Genomic DNA, 19,955 nt, shown 5'->3' with positions numbered 1-19,955 from the left:
CTCCGGTTTTGCAAGAATCTTATACCAAAACTTGTCCCAATTCAGCCAAAAATTATACATATGAAACAGGGTTTAGATTATTCCGAACATCTCGCTACCTAGACCAGTAATGTACTATGATTTGAATTCAACATAAAATGCATAAAAATATTTGAATTGGAGATTGTATGGTACATGTAGTTCATAGTGAAATATGATTACTGCTATATGCATGTTTTTTTGTTATCAAGATAGTATTTAAATTATTGTATAACTTGACAACAATCGTATTCAAATAAGGAAAATTGATTCAAATTTAGTCCATATGGCAGATGACAATATATATGTTCACATGGTGGAGTAAAATGTTCATATATGATGGAGGATCAAAATATACGACTACATCAATTATAAACCGCAAGTTCACCTAACGATATATTCGAATTGAACATAACGTGGATTCAAAAATTGAAATTCGAGATCCTGGCATTTGCAATCATATAAAAAGGGACATTACTCTTTATTTTGGTGGGAATTGATTTGTTTTTTGTTGTTGTTGAGGGAAGTGTGAATCGATTTGGTACTGTGCAGGGTAATCTTGTTCTCCCGATTTTTTTTACATTTTTCTTGTAGTTTTTTAAATGGCATCTATAGCAATATAGTAAAAGGGGACATGACTCTCTTGTGTCTTGTATGGACTGTTTTTTTACACGTTAAGTTTGTTCTGCCGAACAAGGAATCCGCACCTTGTTATCCCGAAATTTTCAAGCTCAAGTATCTTTTGTCTCACCTGCTTTGAAACTCCCGCCTCTTCAACCTGCGTCGCGCCTTGTTATCCCAAAATTTTGACGCGCGCGAAAACTCCCTCCTCATCCGAAATCGGTCCCGCAGCCCAGACACACGAAATCCCCCTTCTACCCTCAGCCGGAAATGAAGCTCCACATCGTGGTGTCAAAATGGGTGGGGGTACGCTGGTAACTTACCCTACATTTCGGACAAGCGCGTCCCTAAGCTTGGTCCCCCCTCCCCTTCGCCCCCCCATTCGTACACCGAGGCCGCAAAAACCCGCGAAACCCCACGCTCCTTCGTCGGCCTCCCGACCGCCGCCCAGCCGGAGACTCTTCCCCGACTACATCGTCCACCGCAACAACTTGTCGTCCCTCATCCACTGCATGGGATGAGGATCCGTCATCGATCTCGTCGTCCCGCCGGATCAGCCACCCCGTCCTCCACCTCCAAGGAGCTGTCCCGATGTTTGCCTCGTCTATCACGCCACCTCAATCCCCACAACACCGTCTTGACCTGCCCCACTAGAACCGCAACACCCTCACCAATTCCTCCGATGAAGCCGAGGCCAACTCAGCGCCACCAAGGAGGTTTTGCACTCATCGCTCCATTTTATCTTTTATTCGATCTCACGGGGCTGTCGGTGCTCGATACCGAGCAGACTTGGCGGGTCTCCATCGACGGCACCGTCGCCGACCACATCATCCACGGCGTCTCTCCCCCATGTTGTTGCTTCCTCGGTGGCGACTTCCACAATGGCACTAGCTGCAGCTGCTCCAGCTCTCGCTTGTGCTGCGGCTCTGTTCTTGCTGTCGATCGCGCTGCTGCACTGCTCTTGCTTTCGTTCGTGCTGCTGCTCTGCTCTTGCTCTCGCTTGCGCTGCTGCTGCTGCTGCACGACCTCCAGCAGCTACAAGAGTTGCTGCTTTAGCACTCGCTCACAGTGCTACTGCACGACTTGTTGTCTGCTAGTGCATTCCTTGCTCGAGCGTTTGCTAATTTAGATCACTGCTTCTCTGCTACGAGTGCTCGAACGCCCTAAACATCAATTGCAATGCTATGCTACTAGTTCAATCAGTTTCGACAGTAAAATTTAGTTTCGACTGTAAAGTTCATTTTCTTCAGTTAAGTTCGGAGTGAACAGTAGTTACAGCATCTATCAGAGCGGTCGTGGCGCGGCTGATGTGTTTTACATCTAGCACTTTTTGGTGACGTATTTTACATCATCTATTGCAGATGATATTAGGGTCCCACTTCAGATTAACGTTGTCTGTCGTGTCCTGCTTCAGCCTCGCCGCCGTACACCTCACCGGAGCTGCTCCAACGATGGAACCATCCATCACAGCGGAGCAGTACCCTCAGCGCCGTTTCTAGAGGCCTCGAATCTTCTTCCCCGCCTCCGACAGTCACACCTGCATCACCATCCTCCATGTCCAACCCAATGATGCTGAGGTCCACAAGGCTATGCCAAAGAGGTTGTACACTCGTCGCATCGCTTTGTTGCTCTGCATTCATGTTGATCCCTCAGGGACCCTTTGCTATGGAACTACTATTCGTGCATTTGGTTAGAAGGAGTGGAGCAAAGCAAAACTGGAGGATTTTTTCCATTGGTGTCTCTTTCGAAGAAAAAACATAGGAATTTTATTCACTTGGACGTCTTTTTCAAATTAATATGCATGAAGAACAGAACTAATTGCTTTACTGGCATAATAAGATTCTTATTTTTTTCATTTTCACGTGGTTTGACTTTAATTTGACCACATTTCTCCATTCCTGTGTTCTTCCAATTCATGTGAACCAAACACCCAGGTTGACTAAAATCCTATGTTTCCAAATGCTCTGTTTTGCACGTGCATTCCTATCCTATTCCTGTGTTTTTCCTGTCCCTGCGTTTATAGAATCCTCCAATTCTAAGGAGCCCTTACAGATTTACTTCATTTTCAGATAGGCGTCAAAGAAAACTCTGTGTGTTATGTCCTGCTCCTGCCGTGCCGTCATCCACCTCACCTGAGGTGCACCATCGACAGAAGCGTTCACTGCAGCAGAGATCCCCCCTGCAGACTTTCTTTCGCCGCCTCAGATCATCTTCCCCATTGCCGGCAGCCATGCCAACTGCATTACCATCATCGATTGAGTAGATGAACCTGAGGACTACACAGTTCCGGAAGAGAGGTCGCAGTCTTTCGTGTTTGCTTACGTTATACATCGGTTATTATTACCTGCTACTTTATCGTTCAAACTTGAGTTTTGAAATGCCCGTGGGTCTCATATCGAGGCAACACCGAATAGTATCTGTCTACTATCTGGTTCATCTGGGGTCTTCTATGTGGTTCATGTTGAGTGGGCAACAAACAATAGATGATCCATTGTCTATCTTTTTAAATTGAAGCTATAATCTACCTGCTATCATTAGTTTTGGATCCATCCACTCGTTTGCTACCATCAGTCTTGATTTTTGCATGCATCCCTTAGGCCTTACAAAATCTAACTATTTTTTATTATGCATGTCAGATATTGTACACAATCGTACTGAACATGTAGATAAAAAGAGAAGACCGTTGCGTGGGAATATAATGTCGTGCAGACGCCGCTCCATGGTGGGCGAAGTGCCCCCCTCCTGCATTTCCAGATTGTATTCCAGAGGAAGATAACTATTCAGATGGGGATTCAGAAGGAGCCGACCATGCCTGTTTACCACCTGAGGTGTTTGCTCTAACATGGCATGCTGATGTTGGTCATATCATGCATATGGCGCCTCACATTGCTTACATTATACATCTTATATGTCATCACCTTAGTTTAGATTTGCTTTGTGTGAATGCCACCTATTTGGTTTCTATATCATACTCCCATCATTCCTAAATATTTGTCTTTTTAGAGATTTCAACAAGTGACTACATACAGAACAAAATGAGTGAATCTACACTCTAAAATATGTATATATACATCCGTATGTGGTAGTCCATTTGAAATCTCTAAAAAGACAAATATTTAGGAATGGAGGGAGTATATGGGAATTATGCAATGCCATCTTCTTTAGCCAGGCATCATATATGTGAATCATGCAATGCCATCCTGTTTAGCCAGTCATCGTATATGTGAATTGTATCGTGCCATATTTTTTCCATAATGTATTTCATTTTTCAACAATGTTTATACATTCATCTACTCTTCCTGTGCATCAGGCATTTGAGTCGGTCATGGGAAAATCTGGAGTGAAAACAAGGTCTTCTGAGCAGTCAGTGCTACCTGTCGATGCAGATTTCTTGCTGGTTACAGATAGCTCCTCAGAGGAGGATTCAGAGACATATGACCAGTCGTATCCCCCCCCCCCGAGGTGCATGCTCTAACTTGGCTGGGTTATATTGCTCATATCATGCATATGGTGTCTTGCATTGCCATGCCATTTGCTTAGATTAGACATGATTCGTGTGAATGCCTCATGTTTGCTTTCTATATCAGATATGTGAATTATGCAATGCCGTGTTTTTCAGCCAGTTATCATATATGTGAATTATGCACCACCATGTAGCCAGGCATCATATATGTGAATTATCTCATGCCATCTTTTTTTCATTACGTATTCCATTTGTCGACAATCTATGTATATTGAACTACTCTTCATGTGTATCAGCCATTTGAGCCAGTTATGGAAAAATCTGGAGTGAAAACAAGGCCTTCAGAGCAGGCAATGGTACCTGTTGAAGCATATATCTCGATGGTTACAGGGAGCTCCTCAGAGGAGGATTCAGAGACAGATGACCAATCCTATATCCCACCTGAGGTGTATGCTCTAAGTTGCAATGTTTATATTTCTCATATGATGCACATGGTGTCTTGCATTGCTTAGTTTAGACATCATATGCACAATATTGAATTCCATCTACTTAGTTTAGAGATCATACATGCGAGTGCCAACTGCTTAGTATATGAATCAATTATGTCAATTATATCATGCCATCTTGTATACTTAGACAACATGTATGTGGATTATTTCATCCCAACCTATTTTAGAAAGACATCATAGAGTTTTGTCATGTCATCCTCTTTAGGTACTCATCATATGTTGAATTACGCCATTATATCTTGTTAAGTTATCCATCATATATCTGAAACTGTGTCATGTTATCCTGTTTAGTTAGGCATCATATATGTGAAATTGTGTCATGCTCTCTTGTTTGGTTAGACAACATATATGTGAATTACCACATCTGTCTATCATACAATGTCTGTACGTTCAATTCCTTTTCTTGTTTATCAGCCATTTGAATTGGAGGGGGTGATGGCAGTATCTAAGGGAGCAAAAACTCGTTCTTCACAAAAAACAGTGCTACCCGTCGATGCAGATAGAACCATGGTTGTACTGGCCCACAAACTAGCCCCACCACACATAATCGAGACTCTTCCAGACTGAACACTTACATCATTGGGCAGAGAACCAGCTACAACCCATCTAAGTGTTGGGGAACGTAGTAATTTCAAAAAAATTCCTACGCACACGCAAGATCATGGTGATGATATAGCAACGAGGGGAGAGTGTTGTCTACGTACCCTCGTAGACCGAAGCGGAAGCGTTGACGCAACGTAGAGGAAGTAGTCGTACGTCCTCCGGTTCAACCGATCCAAGTACCGTTACTCCGGCACCTCCGAGTTCTTGACACGCGTACAGCTCGATGACGCACCCTCGATCTCCGATCCAGCAGAGGCGCTGAGGGGGAGTTCCGTCAGCACGACGGCGTGGTGACGATCTTGATGTTCTCCTGTTGCAGGGCTTCGCCTAAGCACCGCTACAATATGACCGAGGTGTAATATCGTGGAGGGGGGCACCGCACACGGCTAAGGAACGATCAATGATCAACTTGTGTGTTCTAGGGTGCCCCCCCACCCCCGTATATAAAGGAGGGAGGGAGGAGGTGGCCGGCCCTAGGGGGGCGCGCCATGAGGAGGGGGAAACCTACTCCAAGTAGGTTTCCCTCTCTTTTCCTTATCTTATTTGGAGGGGGAAGGAAAGAGTACTAGTATTAGGAAGTAGTACTAGTAGTAGTAATAGGAAGAGGGGGAAGGAGAAAGGAAAGGGGGGGCCGGCCCCCCTCCCCAATTCGGATTGGGCTTGGGGGGGCGCGCCCCCCTCCCTTGCTCCTTCTCTCTTCCTCCTACATGGGCCCAATAAGGCCCATATACCTCCCGGGGGGTTCCGGTAACCTCCCGGGGCTCCAAACTTCTCCGGAACCTTTCCGGTGTCCAAATATACCCGTCCAATATATCAATCTTTATGTCTCGACCATTTCGAGACTCCTCGTCATGTCCGTAATCATATCCGGGACTCCGAACAACCTTCGGTACATCAAAATACATAAACTCATAATATAACTGTCATCGAAACCTTAAGCGTGCGGACCCTACGGTTCGAGAATGATGTAGACATGACTGAGACACATCTCTGGTCAATAACCAATAGCGGGACCTGGATGCCCATATTGGTTCCTACATATTCTACGAAGATCTTTATCGGTCAAACCGCATAACAACATACGTTGTTCCCTTTGTCATCGGTATGTTACTTGTCCGAGATTCGATCGTCGGTATCCAATACCTAGTTCAATCTCGTTATCGACAAGTATCTTTACTCGTTCTGTAATACTTCATCTTATAACTAACTCATTAGTTACATGCTTGCAAGGCTTAGGTGATGAGCATTGCCGAGAGGGCCCAGAGATACCTCTCCGACAATCGGAGTGACAAAACCTAATCTCGAATTATGCTAACTCAACATGTACCTTCGGAGACACCTGTAGTACTACTTTATAATCACCCAGTTACGTTGTGATGTTTGGTAGTACCCAAAGTGTTCCTCCGGTAAATGGGAGTTACACAATTCTCATAGTTACAGGAACATGTATAAGTCATGAAGGAAGCAATAGCAAAATACTAAACGATCAAGTGCTAAGCTAACGGGATGGGTCATGTCAATCACCTCATTCTCCTAATGATGTGATCCCATTAATCAAATGACAACACATGTCAATGGTTAGGAAACATAACCATCTTTGATTAATGAGCTAGTCAAGTAGAGGCATACTAGTGACTATATGTTTGTCTATGTATTCACACATGTATCATGTTTCCGGTTAATACAATTCTAGCATGAATAATAAACATTTATCATGATATGAGGAAATAAATAATAACTTTATTATTGCCTCTAGGGCATATTTCCTTCAGTCTCCCACTTGCACTAGAGTCAATAATCTAGATTACATAGTAATGATTCTAACACCCATGGAGTCTTGGTGCTGATCATGTTTTGCTCGTGAGAGAGGCTTAGTCAACGGGTCTGCAACATTCAGATCCGTATGTATCTTGCAAATCTCTATGTCTCCCACTTGGACTTGGTCCCGAATGGAATTGAAGCGTCTCTTGATGTGCTTGGTCCTCTTGTGAAATCTGGATTCCTTTGCCAAGGCAATTGCACCAGTATTGTCACAGAAGATCTTCATTGGTCCCGATGCACTAGGTATGACACCTAGATCGGAAATGAACTCCTTCATCCAGACTCCTTCATTTGCTGCTTCAGAAGCAGCTATGTACTCCGCTTCACATGTAGATCCTGCCACGACGCTTTGTTTAGAACTGCACCAACTTACAGCTCCACCGTTTAATAAAAACACGTATCCGGTCTGCGATTTAGAATCGTCCGGATCAGTGTCAAAGCTTGCATCGACGTAACCATTTACGACTAGCTCTTTGTCACCTCCATATACGAGAAACATATCCTTAGTCCTTTTCAGGTATTTCAGGATGTTCTTGACCGCTGTCCAGTGATCCACTCCTGGATTACTTTGGTACCTACCTTCCAAGCTTATTGCTAAGCATACGTCAGGTCTGGTACACAGCATTGCATACATGATAGAGCCTATGGCTGAAGCATAGGGAACATCTTTCATTTTCTCTCTATCTTCTGCTGTGGTCGGGCATTGAGTTTGACTCAACTTTACACCTTGTAGCACAGGCAAGAATCCTTTCTTTGCCTGATCCATTTTGAACTTTTTCAAAATTTTGTCAAGGTATGTACTTTGTGAAAGTCCTATTAAGCGTCTTGATCTATCTCTATAGATCTTGATGCCCAATATGTAAGCAGCTTCACCGAGGTCTTTCATAGAAAAACTTTTATTCAAGTATCCCTTTATGGTATCCAGAAATTCTATATCATTTCCAATTAATAATATGTCATCAACATATAAAACTAGAAATGCTACAGAGCTCCCACTCACTTTCTTGTAAATACAGGCTTCTCCAAAAGTCTGTATAAAACCATATGCTTTGATCACACTATCAAAACGTTTATTCCAACTCCGAGATGCTTGCACCAGTCCATAAATGGAACGTTGGAGCTTGCACACTTTGTCAGCACTTTTTGGATCAACAAAACCTTCAGGTTGCATCATATACAACTCTTCTTCTAGAAATCCATTCAAGAATGCAGTCTTGACATCCATTTGCCAAATTTCATAATCATGAAATGCAGCAATAGCCAACATGATTCGGACAGACTTAAGCATCGCTACGGGTGAGAAAGTCTCATCGTAGTCAACCCCTTGAACTTGTCGAAAACCTTTTGCAACAAGTCGAGCTTTGTAGACAGTAACATTCCCATCAGCGTCAGTCTTCTTCTTAAAGATCCATTTATTCTCAATGGCTTGCTGATCATCGGGCAAGTCAACCAAAGTCCATACTTTGTTTTCATACATGGATTCTATCTCAGATTTCATGGCCTCTAGCCATTTTGCGGAATCTGGGCTCATCATCGCTTCCTCATAGTTTGTAGGTTCATCATGGTCTAGTAACATGACTTCCAGAATAGGATTTCCGTACCACTCTGGTGCGGATCTTACTCTGGTAGACCTACGAGGTTCAGTAGAAACTTGATCTGAAGTTTCATGATCAATATCATTAGCTTCCTCACTAATTGGTGTAGTTGTCACAGGAACCGGTTCTTGTGATGAACTACTTTCCAATAAGGGAGTAGATACAGTTATCTCATTAAGTTCTACTTTCCTCCCACTCACTTCTTTCGAGAGAAACTCCTTCTCTAGAAAGGATCCGATTTTAGCAACGAAAATATTGCCTTCAGATCTTTGATAGAAGGTGTACCCAATTGTCTCCTTTGGGTATCCTATGAAGATACATTTCTTCGATTTGGGTTCGAGCTTATCTGGTTGAAGTTTCTTCACATAAGCATCGCAGCCCCAAACTTTGAGAAATGACAACTTTGGTTTCTTGCCAAACCACAGTTCATAAGGCGTCGTCTCAACGGATTTTGATGGTGCCCTATTTAACGTGAATGCGGCCGTCTCTAAAGCATAACCCCAAAACGATAGCGGTAAATCGGTAAGAGACATCATAGATCGCACCATATCAAGTAAAGTACGATTACGACGTTCGGACACACCATTTCGCTGTGGTGTTCCGGGTGGCGTGAGTTGCGAAACTATTCCACATTGTTTCAAATGTAAACCAAACTCGTAACTCAAATATTCTCCTCCACGATCAGATCGTAGAAACTTTATTTTCTTGTTACGATGATTTTCTACTTCACTCTGAAATTCTTTGAACTTTTCAAATGTTTCAGACTTGTGCTTCATCAAGTAGATATACCCATATCTGCTCAAATCATCTGTGAAGGTGAGGAAATAACGATATCCGCCACGAGCCTCAACATTCATCGGACCACATACATCTGTATGTATGATTTCCAACAAATCTGTTGCTCTCTCCATAGATCCGGAGAACGGTGTTTTGGTCATCTTGCCCATGAGGCACGGTTCGCAAGTACCAAGTGATTCATAATCAAGTGATTCCAGAAGTCCATCAGTATGGAGTTTCTTCATGCGTTTTACACCGATATGACCTAAACGGAAGTGCCACAAATATGTTGCACTATCATTATCAACTCTGCATATTTTGGCTTCAACATTATGAATATGTGTATCACTACTATCGAGATTTAATAAAAATAGACCACTCTTCAAGGGCGCATGACCATAAAAGATATTACTCATATAAATAGAACAACCATTATTCTCTGATTTAAATGAATAACCGTCTCGCATCAAACAAGATCCAGATATAATGTTCATGCTCAATGCAGGCACCAAATAACAATTATTCAGGTCTAAAACTAATCCCGATGGTAGATGTAGAGGTAGCGTGCCGGCCGCGATCACATCGACTTTGGAACCATTTCCCACGCGCATCGTCACCTCGTTCTTAGCTAATCTTCGCTTAATCCGTAGTCCTTGTTTCGAGTTGCAAATGTTAGCAACAGAACCAGTATCAAATACCCAGGTGCTACTGCGAGCATTAGTAAGGTACACATCAATAACATGTATATCACATATACCTTTGTTCACTTTGCCATCCTTCTTATCCGCCAAATACTTGGGGCAGTTCCGCTTCCAGTGTCCAGTCTGCTTGCAGTAGAAGCACTCAGTTTCAGGCTTAGGTCCAGACTTGGGTTTCTTCACTTGAGCAGCAACTTGTTTGTCGTTCCTTTTGAAGTTCCCCTTCTTCTTCCCTTTGCCCCTTTTCTTGAAACCAGTGGTCTTGTTGACCATCAACACTTGATGCTCCTTTTTGATTTCTACCTCCGCGGCTTTCAGCATCGCGAAGAGCTCGGGAATAGTCTTGTTCATCCCTTGCATATTATAGTTCATCACAAAGCTCTTGTAGCTTGGTGGCAGTGATTGGAGAATTCTGTCAATGACGCTATCAACCAGAAGATTAACTCCCAGTTGAATCAAGTGATTATTATACCCAGACATTTTGAGTATATGCTCACTGACAGAACTGTTCTCCTCCATCTTGCAGCTGTAGAACTTATTGGAGACTTCATATCTCTCAATCTGGGCATTTGCTTGAAATATTAACTTCAACTCCTGGAACATCTCATATGCCCCATGACGTTCAAAACGTCGTTGAAGACCCGGTTCTAAGCCGTAAAGCATGGCACACTGAACTATAGAGTAGTCATCATCTTTGCTCTGACAAACGTTCTTAACGTCGTCAATTGCATCAGCAGCAGGCCTGGCACCCAGCGGTGCTTCCAGGACGTAACTCTTCTATGCAGCAATGAGGATAATCCTCAGGTTACGGACCCAGTCCGTGTAATTGCTACCATCATCTTTCAACTTTGCTTTCTCAAGGAACGCATTAAAATTCAATGGAACAATAGCACGAGCCATCTATCTACATACAAACATAGACAAGCAAAATACTATCAGGTACTAAGTTCATGATAAATTTAAGTTCAATTAATCATATTACTAAAGAACTCCCACTTAGACTGACATCTCTCTAGTCATCTAAGTGATTACGTGATCCAAATCAACTAAACCATGTCCGATCATCACGTGAGATGGAGTAGTTTCAATGGTGAACATCTCTATGTTGATCATATCTACTATATGATTCACGCTCGACCTTTCGGTCCCCGTGTTCCGAGGCCATATCTGTATATGCTAGGCTCGTCAAGTATAACCTGAGTATTCCGCATGTGCAACTGTTTTGCACCCGTTGTATTTGAACGTAGAGCCTATCACACCCGATCATCACGTGGTGTCTCAGCACGAAGAACTTTCGCAACGGTGCATACTCAGGGAGAACACTTCTTGATAATTAGTGAGAGATCATCTTAAAACGCTACCGTCAATCAAAGCAAGATAAGATGCATAAAGGATAAACATCACATGCAATCAATATAAGTGATATGATATGGCCATCATCATCTTGTGCTTGTGATCTCCATCTTCGAAGCACCGTCGTGATCACCATCGTCACCGGCGCGACACCTTGATCTCCATCGTAGCATCATTGTTGTTACGCCATCTATTGCTTCTACGACTATCGCTACCGCTTAGTGATAAAGTAAAGCAATTACAGGGCGTTTGCATTTCATACAATAAAGCGACAACCATATGGCTCCTGCCAGTTGCCGATAACTTCGGTTACAAAACATGATCATCTCATACAATAAAATATAGCATCATGTCTTGGCCATATCACATCACAACATGCCCTGCAAAAACAAGTTAGACGTCCTCTACTTTGTTGTTGCAAATTTTACGTGGCTGCTACAGGCTTAAGCAAGAACCAATCTCACCTACGCATCAAAACCACAACGATAGTTTGTCAAATAGACTCCGTTTTAACCTTCACAAGGACCGGGCGTAGCCACACTCGGTTCAACTAAAGTGAGAGAGACAGACACCCGCCAGCCACCTTTAAGCACGAGTGCTCGTAACGGTGAAACCAGTCTCGCGTAAGCGTACGCGTAATGTCGGTCCGGGCCGCTTCATCTCACAATACCGCTGAACCAAAGTATGACATGCTGGTAGGCAGTATGACTTATATCGTCCACAACTCACTTGTGTTCTACTCGTGCATATAACATCAACGCATAAAACCTAGGCTCGGATGCCACTGTTGGGGAACGTAGTAATTTCAAAAAAATTCCTACACACACGCAAGATCATGGTGATGATATAGCAACGAGGGGAGAGTGTTGTCTACGTACCCTCGTAGACCGAAGAGGAAGCGTTGACGCAACGTAGAGGAAGTAGTCGTACGTCCTCCGGTTCAACCGATCCAAGTACCGTTACTCCGGCACCTCCGAGTTCTTGACACGCGTACAGCTCGATGACGCACCCTCGATCTCCGATCCAGCAGAGGCGCTGAGGGGGAGTTCTGTCAGCACGACGGCGTGGTGACGATCTTGATGTTCTCCTGTTGCAGGGCTTCGCCTAAGCACCGCTACAATATGACCGAGGTGTAATATCGTGGAGGGGGGCACCGCACACGGCTAAGGAACGATCAATGATCAACTTGTGTGTTCTAGGGTGCCCCCCTACCCCCGTATATAAAGGAGGGAGGGAGGAGGTGGCCGGCCCTAGGGGGGGCGCGCCATGAGGAGGGGGAAACCTACTCCAAGTAGGTTTCCCTCTCTTTTCCTTATCTTATTTGGAGGGGGAAGGAAAGAGTACTAGTATTAGGAAGTAGTACTAGTAGTAGTAATAGGAAGAGGGGGAAGGAGAAAGGAAAGGGGGGGCTGGCCCCCCTCCCCAATTCGGATTGGGCTTGGGGGGGCGCGCCCCCTCCCTTGCTCCTTCTCTCTTCCTCCTACATGGGCCCAATAAGGCCCATATACCTCCCGGGGGGTTCCGGTAACCTCCCGGGGCTCCAAACTTCTCCGGTACCTTTCCGGTGTCCAAATATATCCATCCAATATATCAATCTTTATGTCTCGACCATTTCGAGACTCCTCGTCATGTCCGTAATCATATCCGGGACTCCGAACAACCTTCGGTACATCAAAATACATAAACTCATAATATAATTGTCATCGAAACCTTAAGCGTGCGGACCCTACGGTTCGAGAATGATGTAGACATGACTGAGACACATCTCTAGTCAATAACCAATAGCGGGACCTGGATGCCCATATTGGTTCCTACATATTCTACGAAGATCTTTATCGGTCAAACCGCATAACAACATACGTTGTTCCCTTTGTCATCGGTATGTTACTTGTCCGAGATTCGATCGTCGGTATACAATACCTAGTTCAATCTCGTTATCGACAAGTCTCTTTACTCGTTCTGTAATACTTCATCTTATAACTAACTCATTAGTTACATGCTTGCAAGGCTTAGGTGATGAGCATTGCCGAGAGGGCCCAGAGATACCTCTCCGACAATCGGAGTGACAAAACCTAATCTCGAATTATGCTAACTCAACATGTACCTTCGGAGACACCTGTAGTACTCCTTTATAATCACCCAGTTACGTTGTGACGTTTGGTAGTACCCAAAGTGTTCCTCCGGTAAACGGGAGTTACACAATTCTCATAGTTATAGGAACATGTATAAGTCATGAAGGAAGCAATAGCAGAATACTAAACGATCAAGTGCTAAGCTAACGGGATGGGTCATGTCAATCACCTCATTCTCCTAATGATGTGATCCCATTAATCAAATGACAACACATGTCAATGGTTAGGAAACATAACCATCTTTGATTAATGAGCTAGTCAAGTAGAGGCATACTAGTGACTATATGTTTGTCTATGTATTCACACATGTATCATGTTTCCGGTTAATACAATTCTAGCATGAATAATAAACATTTATCATGATATGAGGAAATAAATAATAACTTTATTATTGCCTCTAGGGCATATTTCCTTCACTAAGTGCAACCCCAGCGGATAGTAACCCACTTCTAGTTGACAAAGCACCATGTCCACCATAGAGTACCCCCACACGAGCAGTTTGTAAAGCTACTGCAGTGCCCAAAGCACGAAGACCACCACAGCTAACCCAAACTCCATGTTTAAAGCAGAAGAGCAACTGTTCTCAGGTCAGATTCCGTAGCTATGGTCCATACTCCTTTGCTGTTGCATCACTGTATTTACTCATACCAACTACTTTCGAATTTGAAGGATCCAATTGAAACTCCAATGGCGCAACAGGTATGTTTTAAACCTATTTCTTTAACTGGATTGTTGTTCTAACTTCTTGCTCCATGTTGATTTAAGTTTAAGTTGTATAACCAGTTATGTTCTCATGTGATGCACATTACAAGTGCTGCCAATGCTGTGTAGTTTCTCACACTTATATTCTGTCTATGCTGCTGTGTCTTAAAAATATATGAGTTGAGCCGTGTCTCTATCTTGATTAGGCAACATAAACTAGAATGATATGGACAATACAGTGACCATAGTACATAGATATATGTTTGTTTCATGTTGTTATCCTATCCACCTTACTACTGAACTGGTTTACCAAAATGAGTTTCGTATACTACAAGCTAAACCTGTGATGTGTCTACTTGTTTCTCTTGTAGTATGCAAACAGAATATTGGAGAAGAGCACCCCACTACGCAATGGTAGAGAAATTAATGCAGATAAGGTTCAAGATAGTGAGACAACCCTGTTGGTCTCCAAGAAAGGTGATAAAAATGATCTTGTAGACAGTGAGAAAACCCCACAGTCTTGCGTTGATGTGGTGTTCGAGTTACTGGCCACTACCGCTGGCACAAGCTCTTCAAACTCGCTGCCTGAATCACTTTGGCTTCTTCAGTCTTAGCTACAAGCTGAAAGGCATCAGTCAGTTGTGCTGCGGCAAGAAGCCGAAGGACTGAGGAAGTCCCTGCAGAATTCAAATGCATACTTTCTTGTGCAACAGCAAGCGCAGGAAGATTTAAGCGCCAAACAAGAGAAAGTTAATAAGCTTGCTAAGCATCTTGCCAGCATTATGGGTACCCAGGATATTGTTTCTTGAGCTCTTCTAAAGTGGTTTCAGTTCTGGACTTGTTTTGCTGCGGTGTTTATATGCCGCTTTGTTCCCTATATTTGCACTGGTGGCGAACTTTGATGCCCAGTGGATGTAATATGTGTAATAGCCGTGATAGCCTGGCATAAGTTGCTTGCTTATTTATTTCCTTGTTGTCTTGTTTATTTGTTTGCTTGTAGTCAGTGCAGTTCTTTTTCCGTGATTTGCTAGTGGCCGCAATAACCTATTTTTTAATACTAGGCCACAATAACCATGGGCTACATATTTACTGTAGTGACACTGGGCCTCCTACCGGCCGAAGAAACAATGGGCCTTCTACGGGCCATAGAAACAATGGGCCTTCTGTGGGCCGCAGACACAATGGGCCTTCTACGAGTCGTATCATCAATGGGCCTTATATGGGCCGGACGATCGATCGGCCAAACATGGGTCAATAATAGACCGCATTATGGCCGTAAATGGGCTAGAGTTGGAATTGTACGTTCATGGGCCAACCATAACGGGCCGTCGTTAATAGACCGTATTTCATGACGCTATGAAAACGGCCCAACGTATTAATGGGCCACAAACGGGTCGACTGTAACAATGGGCTGAATTTGGCCCACAAGAAGAAAATGACTGTAACGGGCCGTAAGTAAACGAATGCTGGAAATGAGCCCAAGAATAAATAGGCCCTGAGAAGGCCAAAAGATAACATGGGCTGGAAATGGCCCAATGGAATAATGGGCCGTTAATGGGTATAAAGTGATACACTATTCATTACGGGCCAGTTTCACCACGGGCATTAATGGGCCAAGAGTTACAAAGGGCCTCATATGGGCCGAAAGACGTCATGGGCCATACATGGGCCGGAAGTTAAAACGGGCTAGAATCATATTAGAAGGCCCAGATGATGCTACTGGGCCCAATTCGGATAGTCCGTAACGGGCCCTGTGTTTGCGGGCTGTAAATGGGCTATATGTGAACAGGCCGTTAACAGGCTTTCCGTGGGCCGGCCCGCCACCTCTTGACCAAGTCAAACGGACCGTCCTTTTCATATGAATGGGCCTCTGCTGGGCCATGCCATGTGTTGACGTATTATAGGCGCCTTCAGTCGAATGAGTGGATGACATCTGTCTCAACGGTGAGATGACACGTGTTTACTCCAGCCAATGAAGATTTTACACGTGGAAAATCCCCATTGGTCAGGGCTGTTAATGGGTTATCGGATCCAAAACCAGACCTGATAGCTTAACGGCGTTCCATTATGGTGGATGCCACGTGTCGGTCACCCTTGACGAAAGCACTTCTATGACGCGGGAATTATCGTCATGGAAGTGGCCACTTCCATGATGATAATTTTGGTAATGTCATGGAACACTTCTACGATAGCACAGGTATGACTATCTTGATTCTATCATAAAATCGTCATGGATGTACATGCATGACAGAAAACGTGACCTACTATGACAAACACGTATCATCACAGAAGTGTATTTCTTTTGTAGTGCGACCGGACGCAATAGCAGGGGCAAACCAGACCCGTGGGCAAACAGGTCCGGCCGGGCGCTCATATGCCCGTAAAGCCCCCGCCTTCATGCTGCAGAAGACGTGCCAATGGCGCCGCCGCCCGATGTCCGAGCCGCTCCACCTCATCACCGCGCAGAGAGCAGCGAGGCAACGCCAAGACCGGCCTGCTAGGACCCAGATGGGGCCCATAGGTTATTGCGGCCGACCCGCGCCATCCCACCGCCCCGCTGCCAAAGGGCAATGCCACCATCGCGACAGGTCGCCGCCAGCCGCCACCAGGCCACTGGGCCGTCGTAGGCCAAGGAACACCGCCTCCGGAAACATTGCCCGAGCCGAGAATCCGCGCCGGGGAAGAGCAGGGGGCCGCCACCGCCAGCTAGGCCACGGCGCCACGCGGGCAGCGCCCGGCCGCGCCGGCCGCCAGCGGCGATAGGAGGAGGAGGTACGGGGTGGACTAGACCTAAAAATCCGCGTCGGTGACCTTTTTGTTAGGGGCCTCAAACCTACAAATCCACAGTGTAAAGTCTGAGATAATGCTCTCGAGAGATTGCTATGATGTGCTTGCGTGGATGCAAGCCAGTCTTTCCTGAGCGCTAAGGTTAGGAATCACGTCTCTCACCTAACTTGGAAAATTATCGTGGTCTACACGCCAACCTATCACAATCGATCACCTGATTCTTGGGTGAAATTCAGGCCAAGGTGTTGGCATCCATGCCTTCCTTAAGTCCCATTGTGATCATGGCAATTTTAATTTGAATCCGATCAGGAGTGGACAAGAACAACTCTAGCCTTAATTGGTCACAGATTCAGATTTTAATGGTGTGATGGCGCATATGGCACTTTGAAAGTGCCTAGAACTAGGCTTGATACGCATGGACAATAAATAGCTTTCTCGGTCCACAATGTGTTGGATTGGGTGTTCATCTCATCGGAGTGGGAAGTATTGTTTCCGTTGTGCGCCCTCGTTGCTGAAACGTGCATTGGCTCTGATCATGTATCGCACGTGCTAAGTTGTAGCGAGGCCTTATCCGGCAAACCATGGGTATTCTTCGAGACCTCCTGGTTTGAAGTGGAAGATTTTCATCAAGTATTGATGGATGCTACGTCTTGAGCTTGCGTTGGTTTTCCTTGAAGAGGAAAGGGTGATGCAGCAATAGTAGCGTAAGTATTTCCCTCGGTTTTTGAGAACCAAGGTATCAATCCAGTAGGAGGCTCCTCAAAAGTCCCACGCACCTACACAAACAAACAAGAACTTGCAACCAACGCAATAAAGGGGTTGTCAATCCCTTCACGGCCACTTGCGAAAGTGAGATCTGATAGAGATAGTATGATAAGATAAATATATTTTTGGTATTTTTATGATATAGATTGGAAAAGTAAAGATGCAAATAAAAGTAGATTGAAAGCTTATATGATAAAAGATAGACCCGGGGGCCATATGTTTCACTAGTGGCTTCTCTCAAGATAGCATAAGTATTATGGTGGGTGAACAAATTATTGTCGAGCAATTGATAGAAAAGCGAATAATTATGAGATTATCTAGGCATGATCATGTATATGGGCATCACGTCTGTGACAAGTAGACCGACTCCTGCCTGCATCTACTACTATTACTCCACACATCGACCGCTATCCAGCATGCATCTAGAGTATTAAGTTCATAAAGAACAGAGTAACGCATTAAGAAAGATGACATGATGTAGAGGGATAAACTCATGCAATATGATATAAACCCCATCTTGTTATCCTCGATGGCAACAATACAATATGTGCCTTGCTGCCCCGGCTGTCACTGGGAAAGGACACCGCAAGATTGAACCCAAAGCTAAGCACGTCTCCCATTGCAAGAAAGATAAATCTAGTAGGCCAAACCAAACTGATAATTCGAAGCGACTTGCAAAGATAACTTAATCACACATAAAAGAATTCAGAGGAGATTCAAATATTTCTCATAGATAAACTTGATCATAAACCCACAATTCATCGAATCTCGACAAACACACCGCAAAAAGAGTTACATCAAATAGATCTCCAAGAAGATCAAGGAGAACATGGTATTGAGATTCAAAGAGAGAGAAGAAGCCATCTAGCTAATAACTATGGACCCGAAGGTCTGTGGTAAACTACTCAACTCATCGGAGAGGCTATGGTGTTGATGTAGAAGCCCTCTGTGGTCGATTCCCCCTCCGGCGGAGCACCGGCGAAGGCTCCAAGATGGGATCTCGCGGATACAAAAGGTTACAGTGGTGGAAATAGTTTTTCGTGGTCGCCTCTGATGTTCTCAGGGTACGTGGGTATATATAGGAGGAAGAAGTACGTCGGTGGATGCCCGAGGGAGCCACGAGATAGGGGGCGCGCCCAGTAGGGGGGCGCCCCCTCCACCCTCATGGTTTCCTCGATTTCTTTGACTTGCACTCCAAGTCCTCTGGATCACGTTCGTTCCAAAAATCACGCTCCCAAAGGTTTCATTCTGTTTGGACTCCGTTTGATATTCCTTTTCTTCGAAACACTGAAATAGGCAAAAAAACAGCAATACGGGCTAGGCCTCCGGTTAGTAGGTTAGTCCCAAAAATGATATAAATGTGTAAAGTAAAGCCCATAAACATCCAAAACGGGTAATATAATAGCATGGAACAATCAAAAATTATATATACGTTGGAGACGTATCAAGCATCCCCAAGCTTAATTCCTGCTCATCCCGAGTAGATAAATGTTAAAAACAGAATTTTTGATGTGGAATGCTACCTAGCATAATTCTCAATGTAATTTGTTTATTGTGGCATGATTGTTCAGATCCGAATGATTCAAGATAAAATCTTATAAAACATAAAAATAGTAATACTTCAAAGCATACTAACAAATAATCATGTCCTATCAAAATAGCATAGCCAAAGAAAGCTTATCCCTACAAAATCATATAGTTAGGCCATGCTTCATTTTCATTACACAAAAATACTCCCATCATGAACAACCCCGATGACGAGCTGAGCAATTGGTTCATTCTTTTTAACGCGCTTCAGCTTTTTTCAACTCTTACGCAATACATGAGCGCAAGCCATGGACATAGCACTATGGTGGTATATGGTGGTGGTTGTGAGGACAAAAAGGGAGAAGATAGTCTCACATCAACTAGGCATATCAACGGGCTATGGAGATGCCCATCAATAGATATCAATGTGAGTGAGTAGGGATTGCCATGCAACGGATGCACTAGAGATATAAATATATGAAAGCTCAACAAAAGAAACTAAGTGGGCGTGCATCCAACTCGCTTGCTCACGAAGACCTAGGGCATTTTGAGGAAGCCCATCATTGGAATATACAAGCCAAGTT

The sequence above is a fragment of the Triticum aestivum genome, chromosome 3B (assembly GCF_018294505.1).
Source record: "Triticum aestivum cultivar Chinese Spring chromosome 3B, IWGSC CS RefSeq v2.1, whole genome shotgun sequence".
NCBI classification, from domain to species: Eukaryota; Viridiplantae; Streptophyta; class Magnoliopsida; order Poales; family Poaceae; genus Triticum; species Triticum aestivum.
This window is presented reverse-complemented; position numbering follows the sequence as displayed.